The 27,305-nt window shown below is 37.3% G+C and overlaps 2 long non-coding RNA genes across 3 annotated transcripts; both read left to right on the forward strand.

Annotated features, from left to right (window-relative positions):
• Positions 1-1,653: 1,653 nt before the first annotated feature.
• On the forward strand, positions 1,654-3,686 carry LOC128126667 (uncharacterized). Its single transcript, XR_008224636.1, has 3 exons — positions 1,654-2,040; positions 2,877-2,942; positions 3,463-3,686. It is a non-coding gene; the product is annotated as an uncharacterized LOC128126667 (long non-coding RNA).
• Positions 3,687-23,060: 19,374 nt separating this feature from the next.
• On the forward strand, positions 23,061-25,293 carry LOC111914811 (uncharacterized). 2 transcript variants are annotated; one of them, XR_002857951.3, is made up of 3 exons: positions 23,156-23,751; positions 23,916-24,510; positions 24,593-25,293. It is a non-coding gene; the product is annotated as an uncharacterized LOC111914811 (long non-coding RNA). The 2 variants fall into 2 exon arrangements; XR_006184499.2 differs by lacking the exon at positions 24,593-25,293 and having other exon boundaries at positions 23,061-23,751; positions 23,916-24,209.
• The last annotated feature ends 2,012 nt before the right edge of the window (positions 25,294-27,305 follow it).

The following is a 27,305-nucleotide window of genomic DNA, read 5'->3' on the forward strand; positions in this document are numbered from 1 at the left end:
TAGTCTCCCACTTGGATAAGTCTAATAATTATTAGTGCAAGTATGACTTTAGAATCTGATTAGCAATCATAGCTTTCAAAATCAGCTGTCGAACTCTGATCATATCAGTAATGCGTCCGTTAGATAAGAGATCGAATATTCCTCCATTCTACAAGATATTGTATGGACATGAGACATGGATCATAATCATTCTCTCTGTCCAAGAGTTGTTTCCCGATTTCCGATCTATTATGACCGACTAATTGAACAAATCAAATAAGTCCAGCCATGGCCAAAACGCTTAGGGTGTCATCACTAAATCATCGAGGGGCCCACATATATCGCTTTTATCCCATTTAGGGTAAGAGGAACGGATAAACTTCAACGCATATGCTTGTACTATTTACTCATCAAATCACACACAACAATACGTTTTATAACACCAAGTTACTGATGTGTTTATGTATTATCAATGCACAACCGACTCGTAGACAACAACTATATGTCTTTGTTTCAAGAATGTAAAGTATTATCATCTCACAATCACTCGTGATAAAATCAATGAAGTGATTTAGATGAGCGTGGGTTTAATCCAATACTTAAATCTTATTTCAGGACCACTCATGAACACAGCAGCAAACATTTGCTATGTATAAGCACTTAGATAATCTATAGACGGATTCATGACAGTCTTACCTCACTACTTACTTCCAAAGTATGATTGATTGTGGAAGTTTGAATAATCCTATTATTCGGGAAGTAAAACATGCAAAGTGAAACACAAGAACAACCTAATCCAATATGGTTTCAAAACTTTTTGAATACAAATAAAACACTTGTTATTTAATCACCATATTGATTAGACCTTACTCATTGTATAATGTTTCGAGTAATCAACTTGTCACTTAAATTAAAACAATAGTCATGCCATGCTCCGAGCATGCACACCATGCATATCTATGGCCCTTTTATTGTGAAATAGATCAATTGAATACATTTTCAATAACGCTCATTTGACAGTTCCAAATCCTTACTAAAAGCGCAAGAATACCAAATTCTTGCCACTACTAGAATGTCTTAGATCTAAACTTACATGCAATGACCCCTTTTGTAACATCCCGACTCCCCGGTATAAATTTTAAAGATTTATATTCATAATTATAGACTTACTTGGCGAGTTAGTTCCCCCAACTCGTCGTGTAGAGAGTGATATGGATGCGTGATTTCTGGAACCTACTCGACGAGTTGGAGTACCTTACTCGACGAGTAGAGTCTGTACATGAAAACCCTAAATTTTAGGGTCTGCAACCTATTTAAAGGACATTAAGTCCTTCCTTCCAGCCTCCTTACCACCTTTTCACGTCCACAAGCAAACCCTAATCGATCAAACCCTATTTTGAGTGTGTGTGTGTGTGTATGTGAGCCTAAAAGTGTGTGTTTGGTGCATTTATTGAAAGAGGCTTGAAGATTTGGAGACTTGGAACGGGTAGAAGCTTGTATATCTGACATCTACATCGTGTTGGCCTGCATTTGGAGGTAAAAAGTCTTTACCTTGGCTTTCTATTCCTTAGATCTCTTCTTATACAAGTTTATGGGTATTTTGGTGCAAAATGGGGGTCATTCTCAGGTTTAAGTTGGGTCAACATGGACTGTTGACCGTTGACTTTGTGTAACGACCCGTCTCCGGTATGATGATTCCATGGTATTTATTTTTGAAGTTGCAAGAGGGACTCGGCGAGTTCATAGCCTGACTCGCCGAGTAGGGACGGGATTTCGAGCACGTGTTAGCCGGCGACTCGGCGAGTCCATATTCTGGACTCGGCGAGTCTGTCTGTCTGAAAGAAACCCTAAATCCCCGGGTTGCTCACTATTTAAGCCACCTTATAGCCCCCAATCTCGCCTCCTTCACCCTCAGAGAGCTGTGAGAAAACCCTAATCCATTTTTGAGTGATCTAAGTGCTCTTATGTTAAATTTTTGAAGGCTTGAAGAAGGAAAAGAAGAAAGGAACAAGGAGAAGAGTTGTAGAGCAAAGATTCAAGGGCAAACCAGAGTTCTTTGAGGTATTCTTCGGATTTCCTTCCCTTTTATGCTTTAAAACCCCATTAGAACTCTTCTAGATCTAGTTGATGCTTTTCTCAAGCCTTATGATGATATGGAAGCCCTATTATGTCGAGATATCCTTAGATCTGTTCATTTAGGAGTTGTAGAGCCCAGATCTATTGCCTTTATGGAGCTATTTTGCATAATAACCCTAGATCTACCCTTTTAAGTGCCTTTTTAGCCTTTATCCCCTTTTTCATGTGTTTGTACACGTAAAGTTGGAAACTTTACGTGGTAAATCAGCTTATTGGACTCAGATCTATCATTTGTATGTAATGGATTCAATCAGAATCGAGTTTAGAATAGTTGCATGGTTGTGAATCGACGAGTCGGAAGAACGACTCGGCGAGTCGAGTCGCGAGTCCCCGATTTCTTCCTTTTTGAGCGATGCCGAGTGGGACCAGTGAGTAGTGGAGTGGACTCAGCGATTTCGAGGTCAGACTCAGTAATGGAGGGACTCGGCGAGTTGTTCATACAACTCGGCGAGTCCAAGGCAATCTTCTTGAGCTCAAGAACAACTCGTCGAGTTGTTCATGTGACTCGGCGAGTCGGATGAAGATTGTCTGAGTTCTTGGATCGAGAGGGTACTCGTCGAGTCGATGTCATACTCGACGAGTAGCCACGAGTAGGGTTGAAAAGTAAGACTAGAGACTCGACGAGTTGGCAGCCCAACTCGGCGAGTCAGGTCAACTGTGGGTTGACTTTGACCGAGAGTTGACTTTGACCAAGGGTAAAAGAGTCATTTTACCCCAGTGCAGTGTTTAGTATTTGATTGAGTGTGTTTATGGACTTGTAGCCGGGGAGATACCGGAGCAGCAGCAGTTAGCTTTCAGAGCCATTCACACAGCAGCCAGTTCACGAGGTGAGTTTCCCTTCAGTAGGAACGGGTCTACGGCCACAATGCCGGCCCGTTTAATTAGCAGTAGTCCCGGACTTTGGTCTGATGCAGTAGTTAGAGTGCTTGACGTCTTTGTGATTCAAGCATGTTTGTGTTATGTGTTCCGGACTCTGTTCCGATGCAGTATGCAGTATATGTGATTATAATAGTTGTTATGTTTTATGCTATGCCATGATCAGCCAGTTCCGGACTTCGGTCCGATGCAGTCAGTTCCGGACTTCGGTCCGATGCAGTTAGTTCCGGACTTCGGTCCGATGCAGTCAGTTCCAAACTTTGGTCCGATGCAGTTAGTTCCGGACTCTGGTCCGATGCAGGGGACAAGGTCCCAGTCAGTTCCGGATTTCGGTCCGATGCAGCTAGTTTCAGACTTCGGTCTGATGCAGTGGGCAAGGCTCAGTATGTGCTTTATATGTATTGTATGGTATGTGGTAGTTTGGGGGGAGCTCACTAAGCTTCGTGCTTACAGTTTCAGTTTTGGTTTCAGGTACTTCCGCAAGCAAAGGGAAGAGCTCGGGATGATGGCATTGCACACACCACAGCTTTAGTTTTTATCCTGGGAGTTGACTCAGTCTTCTTAGTTATGTTTGATACAGTTGTGACACAGTTTTCTTGTTACAGTATCTTAGTGTGGTTTTTGAGAAATGCAACGCATGGTTTTATTATGATATACTCAGTTTTATGATTTTTGGTTATATTAAAAATGAAATTTTTGGGTCGTATTTTTAGGTCATTTCACTTTGACTAAGGGTTGACCAAGTTTGACTTATGAGGGTATTCTGGTAATTTAGGTCTTGATGGGACTAGTTCTATGATGACTATAGGTGTTTGAGTTTGGACCTGTATTCGGGACTTTGATTTCTTCAGTTCAGTTCGACATTGTGATGTGACTTTTCCTCACTATACTGATAGGGTCTACGACACCAACGCCGACCCTTTGGATTATTACCCTACTGAATTATTGTTTTGATCTGTTAGATCGGTGTCTTGGTAGATAGGACGTTTCTATGTGTTTATGTTATGTTGTTGGATTAATGTCTAAGTCCATAAATGTAATTGGTAAGACTTGACGCGACCCGACATGGTCCATTTGGGTTGCATGGCATCGGGACAATTGGATTGACAAGATGAGGAAAAAGGATACTAGTGATTTATATTAATATATTATAAATTCTAATATATTGATATATAATCATATAATTTGATTAGTATTGATCAAGAATTAATTTATAATTGATTAAGTGATCAAAAGGAACTAATTAAGTATGGACTCTTAGATATATATGTGTGGTGGGCCAAGTTCATTTAGGTTGGGCTAAGCTTCATGGATAGTCCATGGAGTGTTTAACCCATGGATCATATGAAATGAAAGGTCATGGGTTTAAACCTAATCTCCACACTATATAAAGATGTCCTTGGTTGGTGAAATTGGCACTAGTGTGTACACAAAAGGGCAATGCCGATTTCACTAGAGAGAACCAAAGTATCCTTATTCTCAAGGTTATTCCAAGTGTTCATGGTGTTGTGTGAACCATTTGAGGTGTCACACTTGGGGCACTAGGCACTCAAGCTTCATGAAGACAAGTTACATAAAAAAAAAGGTATGTATTCTATATATTTTATTACCCAAGTATATGATATTTTTATGCTAGTATAGGGTAATATCTTGGAAACTTCATATTTGCATGTATAATAGATAAACATAGATCCAAGGTATTTAGGGTTGTATGTGCACCATAGGATGTTGTAGTATACTAAAACCCAATAGTGGTATCAGAGCCATGGGTTGTTTTCTGTTATATTGATGCAAATGTTTTATTTTCAAAGTTTGAAAAAAAACATGACGTTTGTCAAATTTTAAGATAATTACTTATTTTTGTGAAAAACTAACTATTTCTAAAATTTGAATCATTTGCTATATGAGTTAAATTAGGTCAAATTTAGTAAAAGATAAAATGATATGATTATTTTATTAGTAATAAAAGTTTGATCTAAAGAGTTTTTTGAAACCTCCATAAGTTATGGATATGAAAAGGTTTAAAAAAAATTGATTCAAAGTTTTTTTATGGAGTTACAAAAATTGGTGTTAATGTTTTAAAGAATTCCATAACTTGTTCTTAAGTTATGGAACATGAAAAGTTTCATCATTAAACAAACACATTAAACTCCATAAGTTATGGAATCCAAAAGTTTTTTTTTTGAATTATCATGATCGTATGAGTTGATTTAGATTAATAGAAAATTATGTGATAATATGTTTTCAATCCATTTTAATCTAAGAGTTGATTCTAAAATGTGTTTTTGTGACTTGTCCTCAAGTTACATGAAAAGTCACATTTAAGTTTCTTAAAACTCATAAAAGTTGTCATAGGTTACAAAATGAAGAGTTTTGTCCTCATTAAATGGTTTTATGACTCCATAACTTGTCCTCAAGTTATGGAGGTTCAAGATTCTCTTCATTAAATAATAAAAAAATGTGTAACCTTAATTAAATCCATAAGTTATGAATAAGGAAGAGTCACATTCTTTAATGGTTTAAAGTCTTCCATAACTTGTCCTCAAGTTATGGAGCTTGAAGAGTTTTTTAGTTAAAACTACTTTAAACACATAAATTATGGAATTAAATAGTTTCAAAACTTGCCCTCAATTTTTGGAATTTGTAAAGTTTTCCCATGAATACTTTAATTCCAAGTTAAGCCCTTAGAATTTTAAAAGTTAAAATTCAACCCTTATACTTTATAATATTATAAGTTAATAATATTGATATATATGTATAAGAGTAAAGTCAGTCTTACCGTTAGTAGGCCTCATTGACGAAGCTGGTCTATAAGGGGGTATAAGGTTATTGCCTATAAAATGACAGTTTAATGGGTGTCCACTCTCACCCACCGCTTCCTTGACCGGTGGAGGGTCGTTAGCCGAACGGGTAGGACAAGGACTAGAATTCTCCCTTCATTAAAAGTATTAATGATAAATACTAAGTAACTAAACTTTTAATAATACCCAATCTTAGTTACTTGAGAAAATGTGAATAAGGTGCTAATCCATGAAATTACACTTTGCACTTTGTTTATGTTGTTAGTGTAGTGTGTATGGTTAACCGGCACACTAACCTAGACTTAACAAGGAAGGCAAAGGGTAACTTAATATTTATCATAGTATCGGTGGAGCGTGTTTGGTTAACCGACACATCGATTAAGGAGTAAATATTAAGGGTACCAAGTTTATTTTCATGGTTACTTCACACCTTGTTTTGTGATCCTCGGCATCCCAGTTACAAAACCTGAAGGGCACACTCGAGATTGAAACATGCCATTGAACAGTTCAATGAATCTCAAAAGAATCTAGGAGTTTCAAAACCAATTAAAACCTAATAATACATTTCGTTTATCTTGGTGGAAATTGGTGAATCGTCATTCACCTACCTTCAAATATTTTATAGCTTGGATTACGGCATCCCTCTTCCGAGTTATAGAATAGTTTGTAGGGTCCTAGCCTTAATATCTCATATTGGGTGTTATATTAAGGACTTTTAATCAACTATCTTGAATATCTCCCAAAATATGTCTAGTTCAGACATCTATGATCCTCCCAAATCTCTTGGAACTTCACTTCCTCCACCTCCTCCAATTATTCTCCCTTACCCACAAGTTCAAGGTCACTCAAGCCTTAATGGCAGGCAAGGTCTATGTGTGCTCACATCTTGGAGACGAATTCACATATTGACAAGTCGGGAGAGTTGGGTGTCAAAGTCTTAAGAAAGTTGGATGTTCATTCACCTTCTAAGTCACATAGTGAGTTACCTTTGGGACTACTATGAAATAGATTATGACATGACCCTTAGTGATCTTATCTATTTGCTTGGTACTGCTGAATCAGCAATGATTTGGAGCTTTAGTAAAGCAAATTTGATTAGTAGATCAACTTTCCAAACCTTCAATGGACATTGACAATGGTTGCATTAGATACCCAGTAAAAGCTTTCTCTTCCCAATGGAAACGGATTGGCCATAGTCAACTCGGTTGACCAAATGGTAAAGAAAAAGGCTAAGTCTGAGATTGTCCCATGTACCATTCCCAAAGGGTCCATATGGTTCTATTGACAAAAGGAAAGGGCATTGGTTGCGAAGCTGCCAACTTTACCTAAAGGATCATAAGGCTGGTAAAGTCAATAAGTTTGACTCAACTTCAGGTAAAGTCCACTATCTAACTCGATTAAGTTTCTATTATGAGATTCTTATTACATGATGTGACTAGGTCACATGTTGATGTTTTAAGAATCAAAGGAAAAGTGAAGGAAACTTAAAGAAAGAGTATGTTGAATCTGATCGCAAAGATGGATTTCTATCGCTTGAGTGAAGATCGGATTCTTAAGTTACTCTTAGGAGTTATGATAGATTGCTAGGAAACATGTAATACTATAGTTTTCATTTAAAGTTGCATTGTAAGGAAAAGTTTTTTCCGCATTTTTTAAATAAATAAAAGTTTGTCTTTGTTTTATTTTATATCTCCTTACAATGGTATTTATGAAAACTTGATGTTTGTATGTTTCTAGTAATATTGGAAATATGAATTTGATTATTTCTTTTGTGGTAGAGTCTAATTTTACCAAATAAGGAAAGATTCTTATCACCCAAGTTTCAATTGGACCAAAACTTGGAATCATACAAGTTATTCAGTATGATGAATGAGAACTTTTAGCTTTAGAAAATTAAGACTAGTTCCTTGTTCACATTTATATGTGAGTCAAGTGAAGGACTAAGGGATCAAGTACACATTGTTGTGCACTAGTCAAAGTCCACCACAAAAGATCTATAAGACTATTCATCATGTTTTACTAAAGTTTAGTAAATATGGTTATACTTACCAGTTTAAGTATAATTCTGAAACATTGGAAAATTTTCAATGTATGGCAGAACGAATGAGAAGAATCAAATTAGGCAGAAGGACAAAAGGTTCTCAAATCAGAAAAGATGGGGGAGTACTTTAGTATCATGTTATATGATTATCTTAAGAGACATTATCACAATTCATCCTCTAAGTGCATTTTGATAGCTAAGAAGAGGAGTTATGAGTTGTTGAAGTGGTTAAATCAAGAAGATGATTCATACTTCGTTCCAAAAAAGTCTTAGAGTCATACTCCAAGATTGTAACTTGAGTGATACATCTGAATGAAGGTTTATAACACTAGTCAAATGTAAGAGTAAAAGTATCCTACTCTTTTACATTTGTAATTGGTAAGTTGTGATGTTTTGGATAAAACAAAGACCAACTAAGACCAATTGTGTGAAGTGTTTGTCTTGATAAAGAATTGCACTATCTATTGAATATTTGGCATGATAGTCTTATATGTCAAGAGGACAGTGGGAGTCTTAAAGATCCTGAAAAGAATTTCAAGATCTAATCAAGAATAAAAACCTGTAGTTTAACACTAGCACACGACGTGAGGTTTATAACCTATCGTGTTGACATATTTCTATTTTTGTGCCCATTCCAGTTAAAGTTGGCTTTGTATATAAGTTCTTAGAGTTCTCAATTGGTTCTATAACAACTTGGAAGCAATGGTAGACCCTTGAGCTGCTAGGTGGCAAGAAATTAAGATTGAGTTTAGTCCATATGAGTTTGGATTTTTTTAATTATCCTTGGCTTGTGATTATGGTTTTGAAAAATTCACGTGGATAAGAACACATACACCATAAAATCTAAGGGTCATAAGGTTTGTCTCCGATTCATGAAAATGATGGTGAGGAAACACTTCCACCAAGTAGATTTGAAGTAGATAGCAAAGATCTAAACCATTGAGACTATGATTCCGACATCCCTTTTCATAGTTCTAAAATTGTTTAGACACACCTGTGAGCTATCTAAGATAAGGTGTATGATTTTGATAAAGTCTTATCAAGGCAATCTCGTCTCAGAAATCTGAACTTTGGTAAGAAAGTCAGTAAAGTATTGACTTCTAGAAGTCCAGCTGGTTTCTAAGTACATGTCAAAGCTAGTGGGAGCATATGTGTTATGCTAATAATCATCAAGTTAGTGGGAGCATGATAATTATTGTTAGTGTTGCAAGTTAGCAATGTTAATTATAGAAAACAAAAGGTTTCAATTGGTAAAAACTTGTTTTGCTATAATTAAGGGAGAGGAAATTATACTTCGTTTCAATTCTAAAAGCTTAGATTGGGGTTTTAATCATCTTTAGTCAAGGATATATATATGAATTTTGTGTTGGAATGGCTCAACATAAGGAAATTCTATATATGGGTGTATTATTTGTGTTCTAAAATTTGATTATGATTACGGCATCCCTTTTCATAATCTAAATTATGAGAACTTGGCAAATAGAAATATTGTAGCAAAAGACTGGTCTAGAATCATGTCTTTATGTGAGACATTATGAGTCATGTCCCATTTGTTTTGGGTATAAGATCGATTACATGTGCTATAATATTTGTCCTTTCTAAATTTTCAAAATGCCTGGGGCATTAAGAGGGAAAAGGTATAGAATTGGATATGACTAAAATGATTAAGCAATTGTCGAGGACAATCCAAGGTTTTACCAAAGATTGGTTGCTCAGGGACAGTTGGAAGTATAGTGTTAATTGTTGGAAGGACCATATTAACATATTCTGAAAAGAGGCACCTCTTGTTCAGAAGTGATAGTAAAAAGGGGAATGTGGAAATGATCCCATTGGTGGAAGTTGTTCAATAAATCTATGTAAGATTAGGAAACTTAATGCAAGAAGGATGTTTCCAAGGAGTTGATCTCCTTTGGAATGCTCTGTAATGTTTGTTGTCAAGTCTTTGTGACTTTGTGCATAATCATTACAAGAGAATCATTGCATATAAGTTTAGAATCTAACAGATTTTGGTAAAATGGCATGAATTTGGAATTCGTGCATTTGTCATAAGAATTCATGAGTGTGAAATTAGAATCATTGAAAGTTTGGTCAATTGGTTTATTTCACAAAGTAAGGATCATAGACAAACATAGAGTGCATACTTGGTGTATGGCAAAGCTATTGTTTAGAAAAAAACATAGTGTACATGCTTAGAGCATGGGACAACTAGTGTTTTTAATTCAAGTATAAAGTTGATAAAACCGAAAAAATAAATAATGAGCAATAAGTATGGTGATAAATAAAAGTTGTTTTATTTATATTCATAGGTTTTGATACCATATTAGATTCAATTATTCTTGTGTTTCATTTTGCATGTTTTGACTTCCAGAATAAACTAGGTTATTCTTCTGAAATGACTAAGTTATTCAAACCATCCACAGTCGGTCATATGCTAGAAGTAGATATGAATCAAGATTATCATGGGTTGGCTTGTAGAGGTCCAAGTTGGTGGACAAAGTTGTGCTACAACACTCATGAGTGCTCATAAGTTCTGAGTATTGGATTCAACCCACGCTCATTGGAATCACTTCATGGATTTTATCACGAGTGATCATGAGATGATAATATCTTATATTCGTCAAACCTAGAGATATGAGTTGTTACTATGAGTTGATTATACATTGATTGCACGAAAACGCATTGGTAACTCGATGTTATAAAACGTGCCTTTGTGTATGATTTAACAAGTAGTAGAACAAGCCATATGAGTCGAATTTTATCCATTCCTTTTACCTTCGGGATAAAATCGATATTTGTGGGCCCCTCGATGATTTAATGAGGATACAGGTGAGTGCTTGGCCAAGCCAGGACTGATTTGATATGTTCAATTAGTCAGTCATCATGAATCAGAAATCAAGAAACAACAAATGGACAGAGAGAATGATTTATAATCCATGTCTCAGTCTATATGATATCTAGAATGGAGGAATATATGATCCCTTATCTAATGGATAAGTCATCGAAAAAGGTCAAATTTCATCGACAAGGTCAGAGTTCGACAGAAGCTTTTGAGAGCTACGATTTCCAGTCGGTTCTTGAAGTCATATGCAATAATAGTTTTAGACTTATCCAAGTGGGAGACTATTGGATTAATGTCTAAGTCCATAACTGTAATTGGTAAGACTTGACCCGACCCGACATGGTCCATTTGGGTTGCATGGCATCGGGACAATTGGATTGACAAGATGAGGAAAAAGGATACTAGTGATTTATATTAATATATTATAAGTTCTAATATATTAATATATAATGATATTATTTAATTAGTATTGATCAAGAATTAATTTATAATTAATTAAGTGATCAAAATGAACTAATTAAGTATGGACTCTTAGATATATATGTGTGGTGGGCCAAGTTCATTTAGGTTGGGCTAAGCTTCATGGATAGTCCATGGAGTGTTTAACCCATGGATCATATGAAATGAAAGTTCATGGGTTTAAACCTAATCTTTACACTATATAAAGATGTCCTTGGTTGGTGAAATTGGCACTAGTGTGTGTACACAAAAGGGCAATGCCGATTTCACTAGAGAGAACCAAAGTATCCTTATTCTCAAGGTTATTCCAAGTGTTCATGGTGTTGTGTGAACCATTTGAGGTGTCACACTTGGGGCACTAGGCACTCAAGCTTCATGAAGACAAGTTACATCAAAAAAAGGTATGTATTCTATCTATTTTATTACCCAAGTATATGATATTTTTATGCTAGTATAGGGTAATATCTTGGAAACTTCATATTTGAATGTATAATAGAGAAAACATAGATCCAAGGTATTTAGGGTTGTATGTGCACCATAGGATGTTGTAGTATACTAAAACCCAACATATGTATCATGGAAGATAGGATGTTGCCATGCTTAGTGATCTGTAGATCAGTTTGATTGTCTGTAGACTGTTATGTGATATCTGATATATGAGCATTGTTGGATTAGTGTCTAAGTCTATAACTATATTGGTATGTACTTGACCCGGTTGCAGCATGGTCCTTTTGGGTTGCCTTCACACTGGTGACTATACAGGATGAATGTTGGGGAGAGAGGCTAATTTATTGTTAAGAATAATAAATTGGGGTATAAATATGATTTTTTTAATATATTATATGAATAATATATTAATTTGGAATCTTATTATTAATTAGTATTTAATCAGAAATTAATTAGGAATTAACTTTGGGATTAAAGGAATTAACAAAAATGCAGGGGTTGTTTTGTAATTATTTGATAGTTGAGACTTTGGGCCATTGGATCACCTTTATTAGGGGTTGGCAGAAAATCCTAGAGGGATCTAGGTATTTTTGTCCAAGGGCTTATGGAAAGGAGTCAATGGGTTTTCCTAGGTCCTAAGCTAAGGGATTAAGGTTTCCACCTTGAAACCCTAGTTGACTTCAACTATAAATAGCACCCTAAGGCACTCAAAATCGGCAACCCCTTGGAGAAACCCTAGTAGAATCGATTTTGTGAGCTTGCTACTCTCCCTCCTCTCTCTCTCTCTCTCTCATATTCATCCTCTCACTCAAGTGTGTTTGTGAGCCATTAGAGGTACCACACTTGTGGTACTTGCTTTCAAAAGCTAAGGAGATTCAAGAAACTAGTTGTTATTACTACATAGCAACAAAAGGTATGTATTCTATTCTTATATGTGAATTTCGAAAATTATAGATGCATGTTGGGTTTCCTTTTGTGTTCATAAAGTTGTATGTCTAATAGTGAAAACATAGATCCAAATAAGGTTGCATGCACACATAGGATTGTTTATATAAAACCCATCAAGCATTGTATGTGGCCATTCTAACCCGATGGTTATGGGCCAAGAGTATTACATCTCGAGGATGACTAGACTCACTGTATGTGGGCATTCGAACCCGATGGTTGTGGGCCAAGAGTATTCCATCCCGAGGATGACTGGACTCATTGTATGTGGGCATTCCAACCCGATGGTTGTGGGCCGAGAGTATTCCATCTCGAGGATCATTGGACTCATTGTTTGTGGGCATTCCAACCCAATGGTTGAGGCCCGAGGGTATACCATCCCGATGATGATTGGACCCATAGTATGTTGGTATTTCAACTCGATAGTTGAGGGCCTGGGTATTCCATCCCAATGGATGATTGAACCCATAATAAGTTGTCATTATATGTGTATGATTGTAGTGTGTGTATTTTGGGGGAACTCACTAAGCTTTGGTCTTACAGTTTGGTTTATGGTTTCAGGTACCTCAGAGGGTCGTGGGAAGGTGAAGGCTTGATTGTGCACCTCCTCACATTTTATGATTTGGATTTCTGGGATACTCTCATATGAAAAATTTTGAAAACATTTTGTAATAATTAATGGTTTTTGAATGCTTGAAAAAATTTTAAATTTTTGTGAAATTTATGGATGTTACAAGTTGGTATCAGAGCCTTGGTTTGAGTGAATTGGAGGAACACTCGTGTGAATCCAGTCTTAAACTAAGGTAAATATTTTAAAATGATTTTCAAAATGGCTTTCAAAAGTAATAAAGGAGGATGTGAAGTGTACAATCAGCCAAAGCCAGTAAGTAGACCCCATAATACCATACTGTTATTTGATGTTATGATATTAAGCGAATACACTAAGTCAGATGTAGCATGGTTTAAATGATCTTAGGATGGGAGGTTTAGTCCTACTGCGCAGCTCTTGTATGAGTCCTAACCGTTGTAGGGCTAAGATTTTTAGTCTAATATTGTTTAACCTATGGAGCATGTGATTGTATTCATGAGGTAGTCATTTGGCACCAATGGAGGGTTGTGTGACATAGGCTGAGTTGTACAGGGTCAGTTGGCCAATTGTGAGATGTTAGCATTCCTCTAGGAGTGAGGATTGAGCACTCACCTATTTATATATGTATATGTGTGTGTGTATATATATATATATATATATATATTAGGGCGTTGTGATGATACAGGGACGAACATGGTTAGGTGTGGAAGGTAGTATGGGCCCGTACTACTGAAAGCACAAGACCCATACGCGTAGCAAGGAAGTCACAACCCCTAGAATTTGTAGAGAGTTGGTTCTCCATCGTTTTTTATGAGGATTACCTGATATCATCCTAATGTATTTATCAGTATGATGACTATAAGGCGATAGGAGACCGGGTCTAGGTCAGGATCGCGAGCTGGCATCCAGGATAGGCCAGCATTGACAGAGAATCGTGTCAGGGAGATCATCCGAGAAGAGGTGGTTGGGATTTTCCGGGGATAGATCCCAGAGATGTTCGGGTCTATCAAGACCGTGATGATGGAGTACTTTGATGACAGATATGCAACCATCATTGAGAATGTTGTTGTTGTTGCCTCTGCAGCTGTGGCGGTTGCGGGTATTGGGTCGGGACGAGTGTTTCAGTATCAGGACTTCAATAACATGAAGCCCCCGTCTTTTGATGGAGCAAAGGACGCGATTGTAGCCATGAGGTCGCTGTCTGATGTGGAGGGATGTTTCTTCACATGTTCCTGCCCTGCTGACCAGAAGGTCAGGTGCGCTCTGAACCTGCTGAGGTCCGGAGCGAAGGATTGGTGGAGATTGGTTACTGGGCCGTATTATGATGAGAAAAGGGCTATTGTGACATGGGATCAATTAAAAGATATGTTTCGCACCCGCTACATTCCCAGGGTTGAGTATGAGAGACTGACTCAGAAGTTCTTGGACCTGAGACAGGGTACGGAGTTGGTGACGAAGATCACCCGAAGGTTCACTGAGAGGGAGATGTTTTTCCCAGAGTTTGCTTCTTAGCAGGCTCAGGTGACTCGTTATATGAGCATGTTCAAGACCAAAATTTTGACAATTTGTATCTACCCAACGTTGTGATACACTATTAGAGTTATAGGAGGCCGCTAGGTGTCGTGAGCTGGAGATCGAGCTCTGGTTGAGGGAGCAGAGGCAGGCCCCGACGCAGTTGTATCCTGCACCGATGCGGTCTAAGACCGCTGATACTGGATCTGGTGGCCGAAAGGAGAGTGCAGCAAGATGCATGATAGGGTTTGTCGATCTTCTTCGGTGTGCCACATGTGTGGCAAGCAGGGCCACATCACTAGGGATTGCACGCAACTGACTGCCACTTCTTGGGGTCAGATTGTGTTATCATTGAGAGCTGGTGGGCCATATGAAGGCCCAGTTTCCCCTACTAGCCACCAAGTCGGCATAAGCTCCAACATCGGCCACATTACAGATCACTAACGGGGTTCAGGGTATGGAAAAGCCTTTGAGGGCTCGGGGACGTGCATTATAGCTTATAGTTGTGGTGTTGGATTAGGTGTCTAAGCCCATAACTATAATTGGTATGTACTTGACTCGATACAAGCATGGTCCATTTGGGTTGTAACACTCTGGAACAATATGATAGGATGGATATTTGAGAAAGAGGTTATATGTGATTTATTAATATATTATAAGTATAATATATTAATTGAGAAATCATATTATTTAATTAGTATTGATCAAGAATTAATTTGAAATTAATTTAGTGATAAAAAAGACTAATTAAATTAACAGGGAATGATTAAGTCAATTAGTGATATTTATAGTTTTAACCAATGATCCATATTGATTAGGATGGACTAATTCTATGTGGGAGTCCATGAAGAGTTAGTCCATAAGGCCCATCATATGGATTATTGGATTGCTTAAAGGCTTAAGCAAATGGACTAGGGTTTACAAGATTAAACCTTAGGAAGCCCACACTATAAAAGAAACCCTCCTAAGCCAAAATCGTACACTTGTGTTCTATGAAGCATATGAACGATTTTGGAGTCTCCAACCTCTTTCTCAAATTAATCCTCTTGTTCTTGGTTTGTTATAATTTTATTTGAGGAATCACACTTGAGGTGCTAGCTAGGCTCTTGAAAGATCAATTCCTACAAGCTATAACAAAGAGGTAATCTTCTAACTAGCTTTTATGATTTACATGAAAAATTGTATGCTAGTTGTAGGCTTCATGCTTTGGAATTTTTATTGCATTTATAACTAGAGAAAGCTTAGATTCAAAGCACTTAGGGTTGTATGTGCACCATAGGAATGTTCTAGTACATAAAACCCAACACGAGAAGGCCAGGACAACACTAGATGTGGTAGCTGGTATGTTTTCTATCCCTTATCTTGATGATTATGTTTATGGTATGCTTATATGTTTGTACCCACGTTAGGTACATTTCTAGTGCACTCTTTGCCTGCTCTTGCATTGTTTGACTCGAGGGCGAGTCGGTTATTTGTTTCCCGATTGATTAGCAGAGGGTTCGGGTTGCCTTCTGGAGAGCTAAAGTGTCCATTGCGAGTCTCAATTGCCAATGAACACGGGGTATCTGCTTCATCAGTTTATCAGGGTCGTGATCTAGAGATTTTCGGGGTGTCCTTTCTGATCGACTTGATTCTGATCCATGGGAGACGTTTGTGTGATAGTACGTATGGACTGGCTGAGTCGCTTCTATACCATGATCGATTGCGAGGGCCAACATGTGGTAGTTTGAACCCCAAGTGGGGGAGAACTGTTTATATTCGACGAGAGCACCAAGATGGGTTCAGGGTTCTGCCCAGCCGCCAGGGCTCGATAGTATATTCAACACGAGTGTGCGGGTTATTTAGCATATGTGGTGGATACACGGGATAGGGATCATGTCTCAGTCTCAGAGGTCCCTGTCATTAGAGAGTTCGCTAATGTGTTTCTGGAGGAGTTACGCAGAGTTCCTCTAGAGAGGCGGGTCGAGTTCTGGATTGACCTTGTGCCAGGTGCGGCCCCTATCGCCAAGGCGTTGTACCGATTAGCACCGCCTAAGATGCAGGAGTTGTCATCTCAGTTGCAGGAGCTGATGGGCAAGCAGTTCATTCGTCTGAGCAATTCTCTGTGGGGAGCATCGATTCTCTTTGTTAGGAAGAAGGATGGTTCACACCGGATGTGCATTAACTATCGGGAGCTGAACAAGTTGACGGTGAAGAACCTTTATCCCTCCCATGGATAAATGACCTTTGGTTTTCCAAGATAGATTTGAGATCAGGGTATCATTAGGTCAAAGTGAGGGAAGATGGCGTGGAGAAGACCGCGTTCCGGACTCGGTACGGACATTACGAGTTCGTGGTGATGCCATTTGGGCTCACCAACACGTCGATAATATTTATGGACCTGATGAATTGGGTATGCAAACCGATGCTCGACCACTCGGTCATTGTGTTTATATATGACATCTTGGTTTACTCCAAGACCAGAGAGCAGCATGAGGAGAACTTCCGTGATTTATTGGGAGTCTTGAGGCGAGAATGTTGTATGCCAAGTTCTCGAAGTGCGAGTTTTGGCTATGAGATGTCTAGTTCCTTGGACACCTCGTTAACCAAGAGGGAATTTTGTTTAATCCGGCCAAAATCGAGACGGTTATGCAGTGGATTTCTAGTGGGCCCTGAGAAGCAGACTGCATTTGAGACCCTACGACAGAGACCGTGCGAGGAACCAATTTTAACACTCCCTGAGGGTGTTAAGGATTTTTTAGTATTTTGTGATGCATCGATCAACAGGTTGGGAGCAGTCGTTACGTAGAGGGGACGAGTTATAGCCTATGCATCGCGGCAGTTGAAGCCGCATAGGAGGAGATATCCCATGAACGATTTAGAGTTAAGAGCGGTGGTATTCGCTCTCAAGCTTTGGAGACAGTATCCTTATGGGGTCCACTGTACCATTTACACGGACCACAAGAGTCTAAGGCACATCATGGATCAGCTAAACCTGAACATGAGACAACGCAGGTGGCTGAACGTAGTTAAGGACTATGACTGCGAGATCCTTAACCATCCGGGTAAAGTGAACATGGTGGCGGATGCTTTAAGCCGCAAGTCGGCTGGGTCTTCGATTGGGATGGCTTGTATGGGGATATCGATGGACTCTCCACTGATAGGATTGATTAAGGAGGCTCAAGCCAAGGGCGTGCGTGAGGAGAATTGGAAGACTGAGATCTGCGTCTGAGTTACTGGTGGCCATGCATGAAGCGAGAGATCGTTTGGTATGTTGAGAGGTGCTTGACGTGCAAGATGGTCAAGGACGAGCATCAAAGGCTGCATGGCAAGCTTCAACCTCTGGAGGTTCCCATGAGGAAATAGGTACAGACGACGATGGATTTTATCACCAAGTTGCCACGAACGGCAAAGGGTTTTGATGCTATATGGATCATCGTGGATCAATTGACCAAGAGTGCCCATTTTTTGGCTATTCGGGAGAGTTTATCGGCCGAGAAGTTAGCCGATATGTATATCCGCGTGATCGTTGCTCGCCATGGGTACCGGCCTCTATTGTCTCAGACCGTGATGTTCGTTTCACATCCTGTTTCTGGAAAAAGTTCCACGAGGGAACTGGGCACGCGGTTGCATTTCAGTACATCTTATCATCTGCAGACGGATGGTCAGAGCGAGCGGACCGTCCAGAATCTCAAGGATATGTTACGAGCTTGGGTTATCGACTTTGGTGGGAGCTGGGACTCCTACTCACCTCTGGCGGAGTTCTCTTACAACAATAGCTTCCATTCCAGCATTGGTGCCCCACCATTCAAACTGATCTCTTTTAACCCCGCTTGCTCTGCTTTCTTCGTAGCGCTTGACAATAAGTGCAATGTTGGAAACAAGATCACCTGTGAGATCTTCATCACTCTCTTCACCCTGGTCTGAGTTATCTGAGTCTCTGACGTGCTTTATTTCTTCCTTTCAAAATATAAGGTAAATAGACTTCTTTTTTCTTGAGTCTTTCATGATTTATTTTCGAAGAGATTTGGTCTCTTTGTAGTTTGTAAGTTACCAAACAAGGAATTTAGATCCATGTCATTGATCTTTTCACCGTTCTTAAATGTCACACCCCCGGCCGAGGCGGCGGAACACGCAGGTTTATACGACTAAGTTCATGGATCATCGACAATTTGAATATATATATATATATATATATATATATATATATATATATATATATATATATATATCACGTACAACAATAAACAAAATAGCATTCATGTTCCATCTTGATATTTGAATAAAAGGTTTTTACAAATAATACAACAGTAAGTAAACTAGGTCACATGTAATCCAATCCATCTTGAATGTCTGTTTAGTGATTTCTTGAGAATACATGTAGTTTTGAGGGTCAATACAAGGTTGGTGAATGTTACAGGTTTTTTTTGCTAAAAGCGGTAATACTTTTAATAAGTCTAAAAAGTATTATCTTTGTACGTATAACAATAGTTAAAACAGTGTTTTCAATGAGTCTTTAAAAGCCCAAAATCTGTTTCGGTGTAAGTAAATCCATACTTTAAACTGTGTTTGTAATAAATCCTTGAAAGCCAAAATGTATCTTTTGTATAAGTAAATCCATACTTTAAATTATGTTCAATAAACCTTTGAATATCCTAGAAAACCAAGCTCCTTTGTTACATAAGTAATTCCATATTTAAAAATAGTTTTGAAAACAACCAAGCCCATGATTGTTAGTGAGAGAGAGATATTCTAGCTAATGTTTATAGTGAGTCCTATAACAGAGCTATATGACTTGAGTGTACCCCCTACAACGCTTCATTGGATGTTGTAGTAAAAACTGTAGACACCTATCACCCGCTTCGAGTGCTCGATCGAGGGTTGTAGCTAGCAACCGCATGTGGGGATGTCAACCCCATATAGATATATACATATGTATCTCGCTCCGAAGATCAACGGTTATAGTAGTGTGGGTAGGCTAAGTCTTTAAACTCAGCTAATGAATAACATCTCACTAAAAAACCCTGAACTAAAAAGTTGGTGAATAACTCTCAGCCCTAACTTAATTGTGATTAAGTCACTAGGCATAATGAATATCGTTGTATGAGGTTTATAAAAGCCGAGTATGTTTGACATGCATGCAAAAGTGTAGTGTGCTCGCTTTTATAAAAACGAATGTTTCAAATTAATGGACATAGGTACATGTATAAATGTTGTGTACTTATACATATAAATAAACATGCATAATAATAGCTTAAATCCTTGAAATACTACATGGTTTCATAATGTGCTTGTTATAATTTGAAATGTCACATGAAAATCATATAATTTTGTATCGTGTTGTATTTGTTATGTGAAATGGTTATTTCACGATAAAATCACCCTAATACTTATACGGAAAAATTTTACTAGTTTATTCATAACAATATGGTAAATTGTTAAATAATAATATTTTTGTAAATTAGATTTATGGTATTTTCGTATAAAAAGGAAATTGATTTGTATAAACATAATATTTAGGCACATGTATTCCCCCTCGAAAGAATTAAAATATTAAAAAGGGGTAGTAAGCACTCACCTTTGAAGCGTGGGTTCGAGTTGTTCGAATTCGGATTCTTTTGAGAAACTTGTCATGAGAAACCACAAAGCCACCATTCTTGAACTTTGAAATATTTCCGAGACCACTTCGTAACGAGTTTAAACTATTGGGGGCTATTTGGTAATTTAATTAACCAAAATAGGATTGCTTTGGTTAAAATAAATAAATGGAGGGACTGAAAAGGTTTAAATAAGTTTAATGTTTTGAGTCTTGGACTAGTATTGTTAAGAAAACTCTATGGAAGGGACTGTTTTGAATAAATGGGGTCAAGGTTTGGGGATTGGGATTGATTTCTAATATAAATATGGTTGTAGGGGTTCTTTTGTAAATGTATCAAAGTTGAAAGAAAATTAGGGCTTATATGTAAAGAAATATCATGGAGGGCTTATTGTGTTGGGAAATCTCCAGAAATGTCCTAACACTTTAGTCTAATTTATGAAAAAGCCCCAAACTAAATTTTATTTACAGAAAAGCACAAACTACCGGTTAAAACTTCGAAAAAACCCTTTCCGGCCGGTTTCGTAGATTTTGCCGGTATTTTGTCCTTTTTCGTCAGTTTGCTCAAAATTTTGGGACTTTTCCAAAAATTACATAATAACCAAAATATTGGGACTTTTTGTGAAAATTACCATGAAATTAATGGATATTATTACTAACAAATCATTTATAAACATAAAAAATATTTTTATTATAAAAAAGAAATACATTTGTTGTTAATTTCTAGGAATAAATTGGTGGTCTAAGTACTCCTCTATTGCTTCCTGACCACTCAAACTCTCTACGTTTTTCTTATGCATTGTTGTAGGTATGATGGTGAGATGAACTTAGTTAGCATTCCTCTAATGTTGGTGTTCCTTTTATGTTGTTTAACCTAACTACCAACTAACATTCATACATTACATATTAAAAACCATCGGCTAACGCACATCTATAAAATGTGAAAAATGAACCGTGAATGATAATTTATATGGAAACAAGTGAAGGGTGATTATCTACTTAAATTTTCATTCAAAGTTTGCTTTTCACTCTCGATAGATGTGTGTAATTTTATGGTTGTTATCGGGTAATGTTTGGAGGTTAGATGGTAGTTAGGTTAAAGAATATAATGAAAGATCTATATGTTCATGTAATGATATTTTCTAATAACACGTGATCATAGAACATCATGCCTAATAACAAGTAGACACTTATTGATTGTGTAATAATAAATATTATCAACTCTTGTATTGGTCACGCCTAACAAAGTACTTTTCACTATGACACCCACAACGATACATAGGAAAAACATAAAGACTTTGAAGTGGTCAACAAACAATAGAGAAATACATAGTCAACCATTATATTCCTAGAAATTAGCAACAAATGTATTTCATTTGTTTATAATAAAAAATATTTTTTATGTTTATAAATGATTTGTTAATAATAATATCCATTAATTTCATAATAATTTTCAAAAAAAATCCCAATATTTTGGTTATCGGGTAATTTTCAGAAAAGTCCTAATATTTTGAGCAAACTAACGAAAAATGACAGAATACCGGCTAAATCTACGAAACCGGCCAAAAAGGGTTTTTTCGAAGTTTTAGCCGGTATTGTGTTTTTTTGTAATCAAAATTTAGTTTGAGATTTTTTCATAAATTAGACTAAAACTTTAGGACTTTTCTGGAGATTTCTCTATTATGTTTAATTGTCAAACTTTAATTAATCTAGGGATTTTATGCCACGTCGTCATTAGTTGCTTGATCAAAAGAAGAGTCGTGAACGAAATAGACGACGATTTGAAAGGAACGTGATGGCAGATGAGGGAAACACAAAATCAGGTGAGGGGTATGATGGTTGCCGGTTAATCCAGGGGCGGAACACGGACAATAAGAACAGGGGGGGGGGGGGGGGGGGGGGGGGGGAACGTACAAACTAATTTAATTGGTACAAAATTATGAAATGTTGTTAATTTGATCCGTTAAAATGGAGCTCTTACATATGTCTATTTTTATCTATAAACAATTTATTTTTTTCACAATTTTGAAAGACTTGCCTTTTTTTTTAGAAATTCATTTGTTTTATCATGTTCAATAGATAACACAATTAACATATAACAAAACAAAATAGTAATTAATAACTACATTTTAACAAAAAAAAAAAAGCTACTTTTCATTAAATTATAAGTTAAAAAAAATAAAATAAAATAACAAATTATGGCTTAATGAATAGATCATACTGTCTCGTAATGAGTATTTTAATTTTGTGTATTTTGTTTATATTGTTTTACATTTTATTGTAAAAATCGTTTTTTTATCAAATGTATTTGTATCAAATGTGAAGACTCTAATAGTGATGATTGATAAAAAACAAATTAAAAATAAAGCTCTTTTTTAACAGACTACTGTTTCTTTTTTGCAGTCTTTAATTGATGTTTCGGGCTTTTGCCTTTTAGCCTGGCTCTGTTTAGGTTTCGTTTAGGTTTTACTTTTCTCTATCAATTTTTATCATATAGGAGATAGCAAGAGAAAGAAATACATATAGAGAGATAAAGAAAACTTACGACTTAGTCTAGCGAGGAGGAGAGTGACAGTCGCAAACAACAAATCTCACGGAGACCAGAGGTAAGAAGCCGACCGCCGAAGGGGAGGGAGAAAGCGAGTGTGGAGAATGAGATAAATCTGGCGACGATGGATATGAAGAGTAGGTGAGTCGTCCGACGGTGACGTTTTTCTTCCGTGAAGTTCTGTGACTATTTTTCCGGCGGCCATATTATATTTTTGGGGTTTACCTATTCTCGACACTCTCAATTATTGAGTTAAAAAAGATGTTAAGATATATTTTTGGTATTTTTATAGAATTGAATAATATAGTTTCCTTGTTTACTTCATTTTCTAATCAAAGAAGGGCCGTTTTGATATTTTCAGTGATTTTTTGATCTTTTTGTTAATTTTTTAGTGATTTTCTGATGTTTTTGTTAATTAACAATTTAATTTCTTAGTTAATTAGAGATATTAGTGATTATCTTATAACTAAATTACATAATTATAACATATATATATAAATATATTAGCAAGCTTAAAACCGGGGAGGCCATGGCCCCCTTGGCCGCTAACGAGGATCCGTCACTGGGTCAATCGCACGTGGAGGGAGAGATAGGCCGATCCCCGGCGACCTTGTAGTTTAATCGTTGTCATTTGTTTGAACGGATAAAGAAAAGGAACGAGAATGAACAAAGCGGACGAGAACGAACAATCGATGGGTCGAAAGGCAGCACGAAGGTTCGTCGCTCGACTCGCCATCGGTGATGGACTCCGGCGTTCGACTAGACTGAAGAAGGAGAAGGATAGAAGCAGCGAGGCGGCTTTGACCTCGGACGGGAAGGAAGAGACGAATCAGCGGGAGTGCTCGTCTTCTGTCTTGGAAGAAGTTACGAAGGGGAAAGAGGTCCGACGGGGGTCTGGGAGGCGTCGCGAGCAGAAGCAGCGACGATGACGGGGTTGTCTGTGGGTTTGCTCGACAGGAGGGGAAGAGGAGTGCGAGGGTTCTGTGTGTCTGCTGCTTCGATCGGTATCAAGTTCACTCTTTTTTTTTAGATTTTTTTTTTGATAGAAATCATTGGGGTGTTTGGGTTTTCCTGGAAAATCGATGATAATGGAGGGGATATGGGTTTTATTTTTGACAGAAATCCATGTGTGTTTGTATTGGGTGTTTGAGCTTTGGTATTTTGACAGGGAAAATAAAGAAGATCAACGTTCTTCTCTTTGTTGATGATGTTTGATCGTGGTTGGATACGAAGAAGCAAACATAAAGAAGAAATATAGAGTAGTTTGCGTGTTGATTCTTTTTATCATTGTATTGAGAGTTCTTTTTGACATTGTACAGGTTTTGAGTGTGGTTTTGTCTATTACTTGTGTAGGGAAAATGACTTAAAAAGGTAATGAAGTATCAAATTTGTACAAAAAAAGACCATTATTGTTATTTTAGTATAAAAAATACCAGGTTACCTGCTATTCTAGGTTACCCAATTGTTTTTTATTTATGAGGAAAATAAGATATATTTGGAATAACTCGTGGCTTTCCCTTTCATTATTTCACCCAAATTGAAACAATTTAGGGCTTTCCCCATCCACCGTGTTTGAGAAGAATGAATCTCCAACTTCAACAAGATGTGTGTCTCTACCCACTGTCTTGAAATCAGCCATCAAAGAGTATGCTTGATCACCAGTGAGCTTTGATCGATTTTAAAAGCGGAATTGCAGGAGCCTTCAAGCAATCCTCCAATACATCACTGAGACCTTCCCTCTTCACACCCATTTTCGATTACAGGTATGCCCCTTGACCCACCTCTTCACTTTTTTTGTTTCGATCACAACCCTTCATTCTCCTTTCTTTTTCATGTTTTTTGTAGGTTTAAAGGGTCACCATTCTTGATTCGATCACCACCCTTCCTTTTCCTTTCTTTTTCGTGTTTTATGTAGGTTTAAAGGGTGAAGAGGACGATGTATAGGGTTTAGAAATTTAGAGATCAATGTGTGGGTTTGAGGCTCGATAACGGGTGGGTGCTCTGTAATTGGGGTGACAGGGAATGGCAACAATGGAGAGGGAATGGTGTCGATGGTGGTTGTAATGGAGGTGGGTTAAAGGGTGTGGCTGTGATGGAGAAATAAGGGGGGTTTATATTGATTGAAGGTTGTAAAGGTTATGGGGGTTGAATGTGGGAATCATGGATGGAAAGTGGTGGTGTTCGGTGGTTCAGGTAGGGTGAAGAAAATGATGAAAGTGTGTGAATGGAGGTTGCCTTACACGTAAATTGTAGGGGATGATGGTGGGGCGTTTGGTGATATTGTAAAGTTGCTTATGGTGGATGATAATGGAGGTATTAAGGGTGGTATTCAGTGAAACTGGTGGAATAAGGTGATGGATATGGTGGTAGACAATTACCTTGAATACCCGGTTACCATGAGGATAAATAAGAACAAAACATAAAGTTAAATGGTATTTTTTGTATAAAATATTAGTTCATTGGTATTTTTTTGTAATAAAATAACAATAATGGTCATTTTTATACAATTTTGATACTTCGTTACCATTTTAAGTCATTTTCCCATTTGTATATGGTGTAGGATTGTCCGAGTTCCTTGTATGTAAACTTAGGCTAGTTATTATTATTAGACAAAATTGCAAAATGGTCCCTATGGTATGCATTTTTTTTGGGGTTCTAGTCCAAACCTCGACATTTTTGGATTGGTGGTACTTTTGGACTGGTTTACATGCAATTTTGGTCGCTGTCCAAACTAAAAAGACTATTATACCCTTAATGAATTTAGTTTTCATTTTTCTTTCACTTTTTAAAATTATTATTATTATTAAATATAAAAATGGGTCTCTCTCTCATCTTCTTCCTGATGATCCATCGCCCAAAACACCCACTCATTGTAAAACCAGTGAAGAAGAAGGAAAGGACTGGTGATTCTTTGTTGGTAGTAGTAGTCCCAACCTTCTCTGGCTATTTCCACCGAGTACCCGTTGTCAAACAACCCCGAAATTGTTGTTGTACTGTCCCAATACCCCTTCACAACCCTCTTAATGACTATCATCCCGTTCGTCTCCTTCCCCTATCAAAGAACTAGAATCACCGGTGATGTTTTCCCGGTACCCCACTACCGCCACCTCCATATCCCCTTCCCTTTCTCCTTCTGCCGAAAACACCACCATAAGCACCTTCTCCGACTGTTGCTACCCTTCACAACCCCGATTGAAGACTTGAACCGCCGGAAAAATTGACTCTTCCTTCGTGCTTCATAGCAAATCAGGAAAAGAAGAAAGAAAGAAGACCGTCATTTCTTTCGATCCCTTTTCGTCTCCGATCAGATGGGAATCGAAGACCCATTCCCTTTCGTTTGACTGACAGATCAAATACAACCACCACAAGTCTCGATTATTGCTCGATTGAACTGCTCAGGACCACCAGTAATCGTTATTGGTTTGATTCCCGATCAATCCTCTTTTCCTTCCCATGTTGCAGCTGATTGGACCAGAAGACGAAGTAGGTCATCGGAGAGGCCCTGCAGTGCTGACACCCTTCCTCCTCCCCTATTCGTGATCCATGTAACCACAATCGATACTTGTCGATTGTAGCTTGTTCTTCTCAGCTTTCGTCCATCGTATTCCCACTGCTCCTTCCACCAGATGAAGACGAAGAGGAAGAGACCCCCTTCTCGTTTCGATTGTATTGGTTTATTAGAGAGAGAGATGTGGGCCCAAATTAATTAATTGTTTTCTTTTTCATTTAAGTTAAATAGAAAGAACAATAAAAAAAAATATATCAGAAGGGCGTTATAGTCATTTTAATTTTAAGATGGACTAAATTCACGTACAAACATGGCCAAAAGAACCACGAATCCAAAAAAGTCGGGTTTTGACTAAAACCCCCAAAAAAATGCGTACCACAGGGACCATTTTTGCAGTTTTGTGTTAATAATAATAATAATAATAATAATAATAATAATAATAATAATAATAATAATAATAATAATAATATTATTATTATTATTATTATTATTATTTATTTATTTATTTATTTATTTTAAAACGGTGAAAACCATGCAGAAGCCTTCCCGCTTTTTACAATGGAAGTCCGGGTTCGAGCTCCTTTAGAGGGCAAACCTTCATCCTTTTTTAATGGGATTCTAATGGGAGTCGAACTCCCCACCTACCCCTCAATGGTTATATACCCTACACCTCTTTCCCAACTTTCCCAATTGGGTTGGGCTTTGTTGGTAAACTTAGGCTAGTTAAGAGGTGGAAGTAATTGGTTGTCAATTCTTTAAGAAATGCATTTGTTTTTTTTACTTTAAGGAATGTATTTGTTTTAAATTTGCAAGTAGTGTTTTGTGTAGTGTATTAGTTCAATCATTTATGTCTTTTGTATAATGTATTGGTTTAATTATGTATTTGTGTATGAATTGTTGAGAAATTTTATTGGTTTTATTCATGCTATATACGTATATATAAAATTAGAATAATACGTTAGGAAATGTAAAATTATTAATTTGTTAAACATTGGTCTTTTAAATTAAAATTTTACATATATTTAATATATATTTATGAAAATCAATTCA

Source organism: Lactuca sativa, chromosome 6 (assembly GCF_002870075.4).
Source record: "Lactuca sativa cultivar Salinas chromosome 6, Lsat_Salinas_v11, whole genome shotgun sequence".
NCBI classification, from domain to species: Eukaryota; Viridiplantae; Streptophyta; class Magnoliopsida; order Asterales; family Asteraceae; genus Lactuca; species Lactuca sativa.